General features: G+C 34.4%; 1 protein-coding gene across 3 annotated transcripts in view; it reads left to right on the top strand.

Annotated features, from left to right (window-relative positions):
- Positions 1–8,234: 8,234 nt before the first annotated feature.
- Positions 8,235–12,148, top strand: part of LOC126884772 (uncharacterized) — a 786,660-nt gene continuing 782,746 nt past the window's right edge. For 2 of the 3 annotated variants that reach the window (XM_050650993.1, XM_050650991.1), the window contains exon 1: positions 8,235–8,489. The gene's annotated coding sequence lies outside the window, so the exon portion shown is untranslated. The remainder of the gene's footprint in view (positions 8,490–12,148) is intronic. The other variant, XM_050650992.1, reaches the window with a different exon arrangement.

Genomic DNA, 12,148 nt, shown 5'->3' with positions numbered 1-12,148 from the left:
AACCAATCTCTTCTGTGGTCTTCCTCTTGGTCGTTTCTTTTGGTAAGGTCTCCAATGTTGCAGTGTGGTGTTCCAACGTTGGTCTTTTTGTCTAGCAGTGTGGCCTGCGAAGCCCCATTTGATTTTGGCAATTTTTGTTGGTAGGTTTCTTCTATGAGGACTTATTTATAAGCGATCATTTATTCCTTGTATTATAGTTCGGATATTGGCTTTTTAATTTTCGGACTTTGGATAATCACATTTCCTACAAATATTGCAACCTTTGAATGCTTCATGAGTTTTATCTGAGACTATAACTTCGATGTCTCTAAGTTACTAGTACACTTTAGAAAACCAAAAATAAGCATTTTTTTCAAGATTTTTTTCTCAGAACCTTTATTAAAAAGAACATATTAATATCTAACTCTTATAAAGTACAAAAAAATATATCTTTTTCTATTTATGCCCGTACACTAATATTGTAGAGGGCGCAAAAGTCGACGGCTCGAAAAAAAGTAGTTCCGATGGCTTACAGTTAATCTTAGGATTGGGATCTCTTAAAGGAAGGTTTCTTACGTGACAATTTACTACAATTTGACCAAAAAATAAAAAATAAATATTTTTTAACCATGAAAAACTGAAGAAAAAGGGGCGATTTTTTCACAAAATTTTTTCAAATTTCCTTAAATTTTTTTTTGCGGAATTTTCTACTAACGGTGATAAATTGTCACGTAAGAAACCTTCCTTTTTCAAATGCCGTACAATTTTTTTGTTTCAGAGATCCCAATCCTGAGATTAACTGTCCGCCATCGGAACCATTTTTTTTTCGAACCCGCTTCTCTACAATATTAGTGTACGTGCATACATGAAAAAAGATATATTTTTTGTACCCTCTAAGAGTTAGATATTAATATGGAAAAAGTATTATGTTCATTTTTAGTAAAGGTTCTGAGAAAAAAAATTCTTGAAAAAATGCTTATTTTTGGTCCTCTAAAGTGTAGTACCTCGAGAAATTGTTTGAGTTTCAAGCGTATCACTGACGTTGATATTTTTTATTCTTATAAATTATCTATGTTATTAAAAATACGATAATGCTGATCTTTTTTAAATCTTTGATTGGCGAGACTTAATGGACATCTACTCAGTGGCGTAGCTAGGGTGGGTGACACCCGGGGCGGTAATCGATGGTGTCACCCCAAATCCTAAAAATCCGATAACCGTATGTTTTGAATAATGAAAAAATTAAGAATTATAGTTAACGAAACTGCAGTAAATAGTATATCATCGTCGTCGTCTAACCGCTATCGTCCACTGCTGAACATAGGCCTCTTAAGTTTCTGCATGTCTCCCTATCTCGAGCTACCACTCTCTAGTTCCCGGCAGTTCTATATAATAGTTTATTTACTTTTTTGTTTTACACTATGTGAATGAATTAAAATATTTTTTAGCTTTACTAGCGAAAAGTTCTGAAATCACATTTTCTATATTTATGTTTTGTGTTGCTTCATGTTCGATAGTTAATCATCATCATCCAGCCTCAATAGTCCACTGCTGAACATAGGCCTCCTCCCCTCGTTTCCATCTCCATCTATCCTGCGCCGCTCTGATCCAGTTTTTTTAGCTTTCTTAAGTCGTCAGTCCATCTTGTAGGCGGTCGACCGACGCTTCTCTTGTCTTCTCCTGACCTCCATTCCAGTAACCTCTTCGTCCATCGCCCATCTGTCGTTCTGGCTATGTGTCCTGCCCATCTCCACTTCAACCTGGCTATCCTTTCGATGACGTTAGTCACCTTTGTTCTTCTGCTAATTTCTTCGTTTTTGATTTTGTCTCGCATTGTTATTCCTAACATTGACCGCTCCATTCTCCTAACATTAATTGCTCCGTTCGATAGTTAATAAACCGAGGTTATTAAGCCTTGTTGACGTCATTGTTTCTCGCAAGTAATTCTTGATTGATTTTAGCTTCCCAAAACTTCTCTCACATGAAGCAACCGATGCAAAAATGGTCATAAACAAGTTTAAGGCGACCAAGTTTGGGAGAGATTCCATAAAATCGCATTCCACCATGAATTTTAAAAAGTCTACAGCTAACCATTTAGATACTGTAATATTGGCCGCTTGTAAAAGTCTTCTAAGCCTTGGTATTTCTAGCAGGAGGTCTTCTTCTGATACCTCTTCATGGTAAAAGTCACAAAATGTTGAAACAGCTAATTTCAACTGTTTACTGTTCGTGGAAAAGTAAAGTGTGTGTCTGCACAGCCTCGAACAAAAAAGCCATATGGATGGACTGATCTGGTTTCGAGTTCAACATTGAATGTCAAAACATTTCAACATAATATTATCTTTTTGAAGTTCGGCTCGAAGTGTAGAGTTTTTAGGTAGAAATGTCGTCGTCTTCATATTTTGTCGTTGCAAAATATATGTATTACTTTATTTTATAATATGATTATGTTTTTCTTCAATATAAAGACGAAGTACGCCTATTTTGGTCGCTGATTGATCAATGCCTTTAATTATACAAAGCGGGCATAAGGTTATGTGTGGCACCTCTGGTGTATAAATTTTCTTGTTGATGAGAGACTTTGTAAATTGAAGGAACAACACTATAAAAATGTTCTGCCAATACTTTAACTGCAGCCAGCATAGTGCGCAGTGACTGAGAACTCCAACGCGTTGTGGAAAGTCGCTTAACAGATGTTTTGCTGTGTTTAATTAATAAGCACTTCCTAGCAGCTAATGGAAACACATAAAAAACTTAAAAATTGCTTCTTCAGTTCTGGAAAATGTTATACAAGATGTGTTTTGTGCAAAAGAGTGCTGGCCACATAAATTAATTAAATGATCAATAGATCCGAGGAAAATGGCCTTTTTGATTTTTGCTTTAATAATAGCTTGTATTCCTCCATGTACGCCGCTCATAACAGATGCATTATCGTATCCCTGTGAACGGTATTTCATAATATTTCTACACCATCAATTTCAAGCTTCTTGAGAATTTCGTTACTTAGATTAACTGCTTTTTTCCATTTAACGGAAAAAAATCCAAGAAATGCTTCTTACACCTCGACTTCTCTCGGTTTCGTCACAGTATAAAGAGGAACAGTATAAAGAGGAACAGTAAAATTTCTTCTATGTAGGCACTTTGATCTCAAGAAGTACTACCGGAAGTTAACCGGTACGTAGCAATGCGAGAGTGGTACTCTAGCGGTCTAGCGACTGGGAACCTTGCGCGGTCGCCATGCGCCTTTTTTACTTCTTACTTCTTTACTTCTTTTTACGATTTTACTTCCAATTTTTCTCAGAGCAGTTCTAGTGTCCCTATTTATACTGTGGTTTCGTGTGTTCACAAAATAATATCGAACTTTAGATTGATACGTGAGTAAAGTCACAAATTAATGATTTATTCTTTTGTGATCGGGTCTCTCGGGTGTCACCCCTGAAGGGGTGACACCCGGGGCGGACCGCCCCCCCCGCCCCACCCTAGCTACGCCACTGCATCTACTGGGTATCAAGTTCCATTTACATTCTATTGTAAAATAAATTTCAGGGGCAGTGGCGTAACAAACTCCTTCGGGGGCCCCCGCAGAATTGGAAATGGGGCCCACTTGAAAAAATAGTAAATGCGGCTTGTGTAACAAAAACGTATGTTTTAATGTATTCATGCACTGTTTATAACAACTTACATTTTTTATCTTTATTGGTATAAGTATAATAAAATAGAACAAAAATTAATAGCGTAGGCGCAAAATTGTCTACCAATGCTTTTTAAATGCATTCAGTTTTTTCGAATGATGAGAAAACTAGTATTTTTGAAAAATTTAAACACAGAATGAAAGATTACATTATTACCTAGGGCCGAAAGTCTCTGAAAAGTTACAGGGGTGAAGAAAAAAAGAAAATATCTCATTCAAAAGAAACTTTTTGTTTATTCTAAGGGACTTTCAGCCTTCGGTAATAATGTAATATTTCATTCTGCGTTTAAACTTTTCAAATATATTTATTAGTTATCTCAGGATTCGAAAAAATGCATGTATTTAAAAGGCATCAGTCCGAGATTTTTCGCCTACACTCTTTAAATGATTACATTATTACATAGTATTATTTTATAAGATGAACAATTTTTTTCGTGCACTACTATCAGCAAATATATCTACAATTTTAATAATATCTATCTGATGGGCAACTTCGTTTTTAAATACTTATAAGCACTCGAGAAGATAACCGTGCTTCTAACATTGTACTACGAAGATATGGTTTTATTAATTTAAGTTTAGAAAAGGATCTCTCTGAATTAGCGATCGTGCTGGGTAAAGTTCAAAACAAGATGTACGCATGACACACTTCTGGTATTAATTTTGGCGGCATCATAAATAAAGTTTGCCGATTCTAACTATGTCCTTAATGATTTTCGGACAATTGCAGTTGCTCCAAAAGCTCATTACTTAAACTGACGATTGACGGGTACTTAGCAACTAATTTACTAGCAACTAAGGGAGCGTTCAAGTATTACGTAACGCGATTTTTAAAGATTTTTGACCCCCTCCCCCCCTACGTAACGCACTGTAATGGGCGTTTAACTATTACGTAACGCAATTTTTGACCCCCACCCCAACCTGCGTTACGTAATACTTGAACGGTCCCTAATTTACTGGCTTCTGCAAAAACTTCTGGATCGGATTTGAAAAGATATCCACTTCTAGGATCTAAGACTTTAAAATCGTTGTTCACTTTGTACATACATACTTACACATCCAGCTTGAATTTGTTCAACGACCACATCGAGATTTCCGAAAACACGCCTACTCTATAATATATAATATGTATTATATTTCTTTAGGGTTTGAGATGCGTTGATCGTGGAATAATTCATCAAAATGCTTCTTAACTCTACCAAATCTTTTGATTTTAAAAGTACAGGAAAAGCCACAATTAGTATCAAAATCTTTGGAATGTTATAAAAATGACGTATAGTTTTGCCTAAAGATTTGACAAAAATTCTTTACAGTTACCTAAAAGTACTTTATTTTGTGAAATAGATGGGAAGGCAAATTCAAACGGTTCCATTTTACTTTTTAAATTATTAGCTGTCATTCTCTACTCACGATCTATTTTAGACAGTGTTTTTAAAATTGATATGTAGTTCTGCTTTACACCAAGCACAGTTTGAAATCTGGTCATCCAGACATAGTCAACCTAGTCACCGATAGCGTTTTTAAAGTAAGCGATTTTGGTTAGAAGTTTTTCTGCATTGTTTGCTAACTCGAATCCAGGGAAGTTTTGAAGATTTCCAGGCACTGCTTAAAAACGTTGCGTACGCATGAGTAAAATAACAATATATCTATAACACATGTTTAAATATATTAGACGACAAGATGGGGCCCGTGATATATTGGGGCCCCCCGCAAGCTTCATGCTGCGCGGGCCTCTGTTACGCCCCTGTTAAGGGGCTGTCTTAGTGTAAAAGTACGAAATTCATATACTTTTTTGGGAATTTCTAAAATAAAAAGTAGCGTAGCGTACCAGTTATTTTAAAAATTTGCATGAGCATTTATTATAGGAAAAAGTACACGTAAAAAATTTTCATAAAAAATTATTGAAAATTAAACGAGTCATGCAACATCTGCTGACTGTGAAAAAACACATAGCTGCACTGCTGCAGTGATTGGGGCTAATAGTGATCTTGAAATATAAAATTTCAAAGTGATTATGGAAATATAAGATATTTTCTCTACTAAACTAGGGGTTTTTTGATTGGATAAAAAATTGAGATTTTTTTAGTTTTTGAAATTGAGATTTTTAATTAAAAAAATTTTTTCAACATTTCGTCATTTTGTCAAATTTTTATATTTTTCAAAAATCCTAGTTGATGGAAAATAACTTATATTTCAATAATCCCTTTGAAATTTTATATTTCAGGATCTGTATTAGTCCCAATCACTGCAGCAGTGGAGCTGTTCTTTTCGCGGTGTCAGCAGATGGCGCATAAATCGTTTAATTTTCAATATTTTTTTATGAATTTTTTTTACATGTATGTACTTCTTTTTATAATAAATACTTATGCAAATTTTCAAAACAACTGGTACAGTAGGTACTTTTTATTTTAAAAATTCCCAAAAAACTATGGGTATGAATTTCGTACTTTTACACTAGGATAGCCCCTTAGTGATATTCGCATTCGCATTAATTTAATTGAGGGTTTAGCTCGTGTGATAGTTCAATTATAGTATCTGCGTTAAATTTTTCATCCTATGGTTTTTCCACAAGGAATAATTTCCTGTAGCTATGTCTATGCTCATTTTGCAGACGGGACTTCATATCACACATTTTCATAGGTCCACTGACATCTTCTACGGTCTTTCGTTTCAAGGAGTTACTTAACATTTGACGATTGAGCACATCTTCGTTTAATTCACAATGATTGTGGTCATCCATAATTTCCGTCACTACGTTGTCCCCTTGGGTTTTTAAAATTGCTTTACATTTTTCTTTCGTCTGCGCACAACAAATTCAAAGCTTGTCATCATGCCGTCATTTTTTAAAGATTTGTGAAAACGATATTTGAAGCCCTTCAACACAATCAATTGTTTTCCTTTTTCACTAGGAACAACTTTCACAGAATTCATTTTGGCAATCAACTCAAACCGTGTCGTATACAGATAGATCGAGCTCTATAGTGTCACCCTTCCTTATTAACTTATTTATTTTAGCATATAGGCAAAACGCTCGGACAGGTCGAATTTTAAAATAATCATAGTATATTATAGCATCAAAGTTTCGAACTTTACACGATCCCTCTTCAGGTGACAGGCATAAATTTGATTTTTTTAAATGGGAAAGTACATCATGTGACACCTCATTTAAAGCTTTTGAAATACTGATTACAAAAATGTATAATACTTTAGTCCTTTTTGAAAGCGTAGGTGCAAAATTTCGATCGAATTCTTTTTAAATGCATTCATTTTTTCCAATCCTGAGAAGACTAATAAGTATTTTTGAAAAATTTAAACGCAGAATTAAATATTACAGTATTATCGAGTTAATAAATCACAGGGGTAAAAAAAGAGAAAATATAGTCTGATTTTTAATTTCAAATATATCATTCAAATGAAACTTCTTGTTTATTCTAAGGACTTTCAGCCCTCCGTATTAATGTAATCTTTCATTCTGTGGTTAAATTTTTCAAAAATACTTATTGGTTTTCTCAGGATTTGAAAAAAATTAATGCGTTTAAAAAGACTTCGATCGAAATTTTGCGCCTACGGTCTCAAATAGGATTAAAGTATTATCTATTTTTGTAATCAGTATTTCAAAAGCTTTTAAATGAGGTGTCACATGATGTACTTACCCATTTAAAAAAATCAAAGTTATGCCTGTCACCTGAAGAGGTATCGCGTAGTAAAGTTCGAAACATTGATGGTATAATATACCTACTATGATTATTTTAAAAATCGACCTGTCCCAGCGTTTTGCTTATGTGCTAAAAATAAATAAGTTAATAAGGGGGTAACACATATTCCAGCGCACTGCATGTATTACATTTTATATTTGATTATCATAAATCCATAACCAATAAAATACTTACAAATTAAAAACTATTAAAAGGTAATTAGAAGGATTACGATGCCCGGGATTCAATTCGACCATCTAAATATTTTGACCCTTCTTAATTTAGATATATTTATGGGACTCAATTTACCTCCGCCCCTGTAAATTACTGTAAAAATAGGTCTGGGCCTATCCATCTGCGACATGACCTTGACGACGCGTCTTTTACCGATCTTGAGCGATAGTTTACAGCATCGTGGAGCCGCCCAGTATTATCGCTGTTGGTTTCATTTATCACTCTTCATTTTACTGCTACTGCTAGCGACAATTTCTCGCCCGTGGAGCCGTAGCTTAAGAGCGATGAAAGGCAACTGCAAACTTGAGTTGCCTTTCACCGTTCTCAATGTGAAGATTTAATTATAACCCAGCAACCCACGTACCTCGTGGTACCTATCTAACAGCCCTTATGAGAAAAAAAAATACATAAATTCATCATAGTGTATTAAAAACAATGCCGCTTAAAAAACGAGTTTATTGTTTTGCTTTAAAGCAGCAGCAAATGTTTTGTTTAGATAAAGAAGTGGGCGTTTATTGGAATTGCAATCGGTTTCTTATCAAAGGTTTTCCCGCCGTCGCACGGTGGCAACACCGTCTAGGACGCACTAGCGGCAGCGTCGGCAGTTTCAGTGTTTCAGTCAATTTCAGGTTGGCGTAGTGGGTCAGCAGACGGCGCGACGCTACGCAGCTGGCCGAGATCGAGAAAGCTTCGAAGTGCTTGTTCGTTGTTCGGTTGGGGATTGCGAACCAGTAGTCACGTGTTGCATGTGTCTAGGTGGCTGTGAGTGAAGGGGAAGGGTACACACGCGACGGGATAACATGAATCGAGGACAATGTGCTGCAAGTCTGCTATTTTTAAGAAACTGAGTTAGTGTTTGAACAAAATCCTCATTCTACTGATGATTTAAGGTGCGATTAAGGGTTAATTATTCATTTTATCACCCCATAAACTAGTTAATGTTTTTTATTTTATTTACTACCTCATTCCTCGTTTCGCTTCCTGTATTGGAAGTTGTTTAGATTTAAACATTGATACTAATTAAAATTTTACTGATAACGAGATATTTATAACTTACGGTAAAAATACAACTGTTGTAAATGTTCGACTGTTTTATATTATAATATTTTTGCTTCAATTAACCATTTTTCAGAGTACAGGCCAGATTTTGATGATAGTCGCCAACATCCCAAACGGAGAGGCACTACAAGAAGAAGAGCCATTCTCTCATCTTCTTCTGGTGAGCTCCGTTACTGGAGATTTGCGAACTACACCAAAATCTTCTTTATTCTGCGCTGCTCTTAGTAATTAATTGAACGTTGAGCACTGATGTAGTTAAGCTATGACATTGCTCTTCTGCCTAAATCTGCAACCTTCTATCCTTCTTTCAATTATTAGTCTTAGTAAGTTATGTTTGTCATTTTTCATTTTGTGGCTTAGATACGAGGTGTTTCTTTTTTCTTCTTCCTCCTTTATATAAGCAATTTTGCTTGTTCATTGGTGGGTTGATACCTCTATGGAAGATTGCCACTCTATCTCTTGCGCGGTCGGCTGATACTTCTTCTACCACTGGTTTGTTCACTCGACTAATGGGATTGTTCCATTCTTTTTTCTATTTGGTGTCCACTTGTTTATACTCTCTGCATTATATTTGTTCCGATCTCTTTTGTTTTATGTTTTATTGGTCTTATACTCCCCTTATAGATTCTTAATTTCATCTCACAGTTAAGGTGTCGGTTACGCCATAGAGTGTTCTTAAGGCATCCTGCAAAAATCTATTTGCTCTTTGTACTTTAACTCTTACTTCTTTTTCCAGGTTGCCATAGGTGGACCTTTGAAGAGGTCTCCGATCTCCCATCTAGAATAGAATAGAGAATAGAAATATGCTTTATTGTCACTGAAAATTTTTACAATTTTATGGACAAAGCTTACATACAGTTAAAAGAAAAATAATATCAACAACAAATAACAACAACTACAAATTTACTAAAATTAGATAAATCGTCAATATACAGTAAATATGATATAAAACCAAAGACAATAACAATTAATTGCAAAATTTATATAAATTGCAAATTGAACATACTTACAACAAATAAAATACAACATTTAGCCCAGTAAATGAACGGGAAATTCGGCGATACCGTGTAATTTTCAGGGGCAACTCCGAATTGCAAGAAAATTTGGATTTAGGTACTACTTACCCTCCACTTCAAAGTTGAAATTGTGCCGTTGGTTGCTTTTACTTGGGGGGTGACAGTCACCCCTTCTCGGGGGTGAAAAAACATACGTTCAAGATAAGACCGGAAATGGACACATTGACTGATTTTAAGCAACTTTTGTTCTATAGAGTTTTTTACGTAAGTCAATACTTTTCGAGTTATTTGCCATTGAAAATGTTGATTTTTCGACAAAAAAACTACGTTTTCAGACGGTTTTTCGCAAATAACTCAAAAAGTAAATATTTTATCGAAAAAGTATCCTCACCAAAAGTGTAGCTTATAAAAAACCCAAAAAAATGGTGTATCAGTAAAGTCTACCAATCAAATAAAAAGAAAGTTGTAGCTCACGAAAAATACGTTCTTATTCGTCCAATTCCAAATCGAATATTTCAAGGTGAAATCACCGAAAAATTAAGCACTTTTCGGGAAAACCCCATTTAAACTTTTTTAAAGTATTTATAAAAAGCTTTGTTTTAATTGTTAACAAAAGATTTAGCATTAAAAATAAGCGAGGTACGCTCAAAATAAAGTTGACCCTCTTTTTTTTTGTAAAAAATCATGAAAATCTCGCCGTGTTTAGCTCCCCAAATGAAATTAATCGCTACCGCTTCATAAACAATTTACTTACCTATCTATTTTTTATATGATCTGTCAGTCTCACCGGTTTAAAGTGTTTATTTTTGAAAGGGTTATAATTGAGAAAGCTTGAATGGGTCACTAATCACGAGTGTATGCAAATTTTGAACAGCCATATCTTAACCAATTTTTTTCTTACAGAGAAACAAAATGAAACTAACATATTTATAATAGCAAAACCTACATTTTTTTACTCTTTACGATTTGTCTTATCACTAATACTTTTTAAGTTATTTTGAAAAAATGAAATTTTTCAAAAATTTTTAGAAATTTTTTTTGTACTATAAAACCAAATGTTTTCAAAAATAAGCACTTCAAACCAATCAAACTTACAGATCATTTAAACAATACACATACAGTTAAAATAGATGGTAAACCCAAACGATTAATTTCAGTTAGGGTGCTAAATAGAGGGAGGTTTTCACGATTTTTTTTACCAAAAAAAAGGGGCCAACTTTTTTTTCAGTGTAACTCGTTTATTTTTGATGCTGTAAACTATCGTAAAAAACAAAAATAATAAGCTATTTTTCCATACTTTAAAAATGTTAATAAGGTTTTCCCGAAAAACGCTTCTTTCTTCGGTGATTTCGAGTTGAATTATTCGATTTGAAATTAGACGAATAAGAACGTATTTTTCATGAGCTACAACTTTGCTTCTACTCAATTTGTAGACTTTACTGGTACACCATTTTTTTCGTTTTTTTATAGGCACACTTTTGCTAACAATATTTTTTTTGATAAAATATTTACTTTTTGAGTTATTTGGGAAAAACGGTCTGAAAACATAGTTTTTTTGTCGAAAAATCAACATTTTAAATCGCGAATAACTCGAAAAGTATTGACATACATAAAAAACTTTATAGAAAGGCGCTTAAAATAAGTAAATTTATCCATTTCCGGCCTTATTTTAAACACACGTTTGTCACCCCCGAGAAGGGGTAAATGTCACCCCCCAAGTAAAAGCAACCAACGGCACAAATTCAACTTTGAAGTGGAGGGTAAGTAAAACCTAAATCCAAATTTTCATGCAATTCGGAGTTGCCCCTGGAAATTACACTCCAAAACGGTCATTTATTGGGCTAATTAGGAATTGACAGTTTAAGCTACTGCGTATGAAACCCAATTTTCTTAGTTATTCATTAAGAAATTCTTCTATTGAATAATATGGTCTTTTAGATAGATCTAGGCTTTTGTCATTTTACGGAACTTTAGGAAAGATGTTGCAGATTTAAGTTGTAAAGGGAGATTGTTGTAAAGTTTTTTTGCGGAATATAATATAGATTTCGTTACTAACTCAGTGGATGGGATCGGTAAATAAATATCAAAGATTGAAAGTTGAGTCAGGAACCATCCTTTCTTTATGCAAGTTTTCAGGAACCATATGCAATACAACAGCTAAGAAATACAATATGATAATATCAGCAGAAAAAACCAAATGTATGACAACATCTAAATACCCACTACGATGTAAAATCGAAATTGATGGGAAAATAATAAAGCAGGAAGCAAGGTTTAGATATCTGGGAATAGATATAACCAGTTACGGAGATGTTGAAGAGAAAGTACGACAACAAAGCTTAAAAGCAAGTAAAGCGGCGGGATCTCTTAATGACACAATCTGGAAGAACATACACCTAAGACAAGACACAAAAGCAAGAATCTATAAAGCAGCAATTATACCTATATTGACATACACGGCGGAGACAAGACCT

The sequence above is a fragment of the Diabrotica virgifera genome, chromosome 5 (genome assembly GCF_917563875.1).
Source record: "Diabrotica virgifera virgifera chromosome 5, PGI_DIABVI_V3a".
Lineage (NCBI taxonomy): Eukaryota > Metazoa > Arthropoda > Insecta > Coleoptera > Chrysomelidae > Diabrotica > Diabrotica virgifera.
Note: the sequence above shows the minus strand (reverse complement) of the source record. Positions and strands in the feature narration are given on the sequence as shown.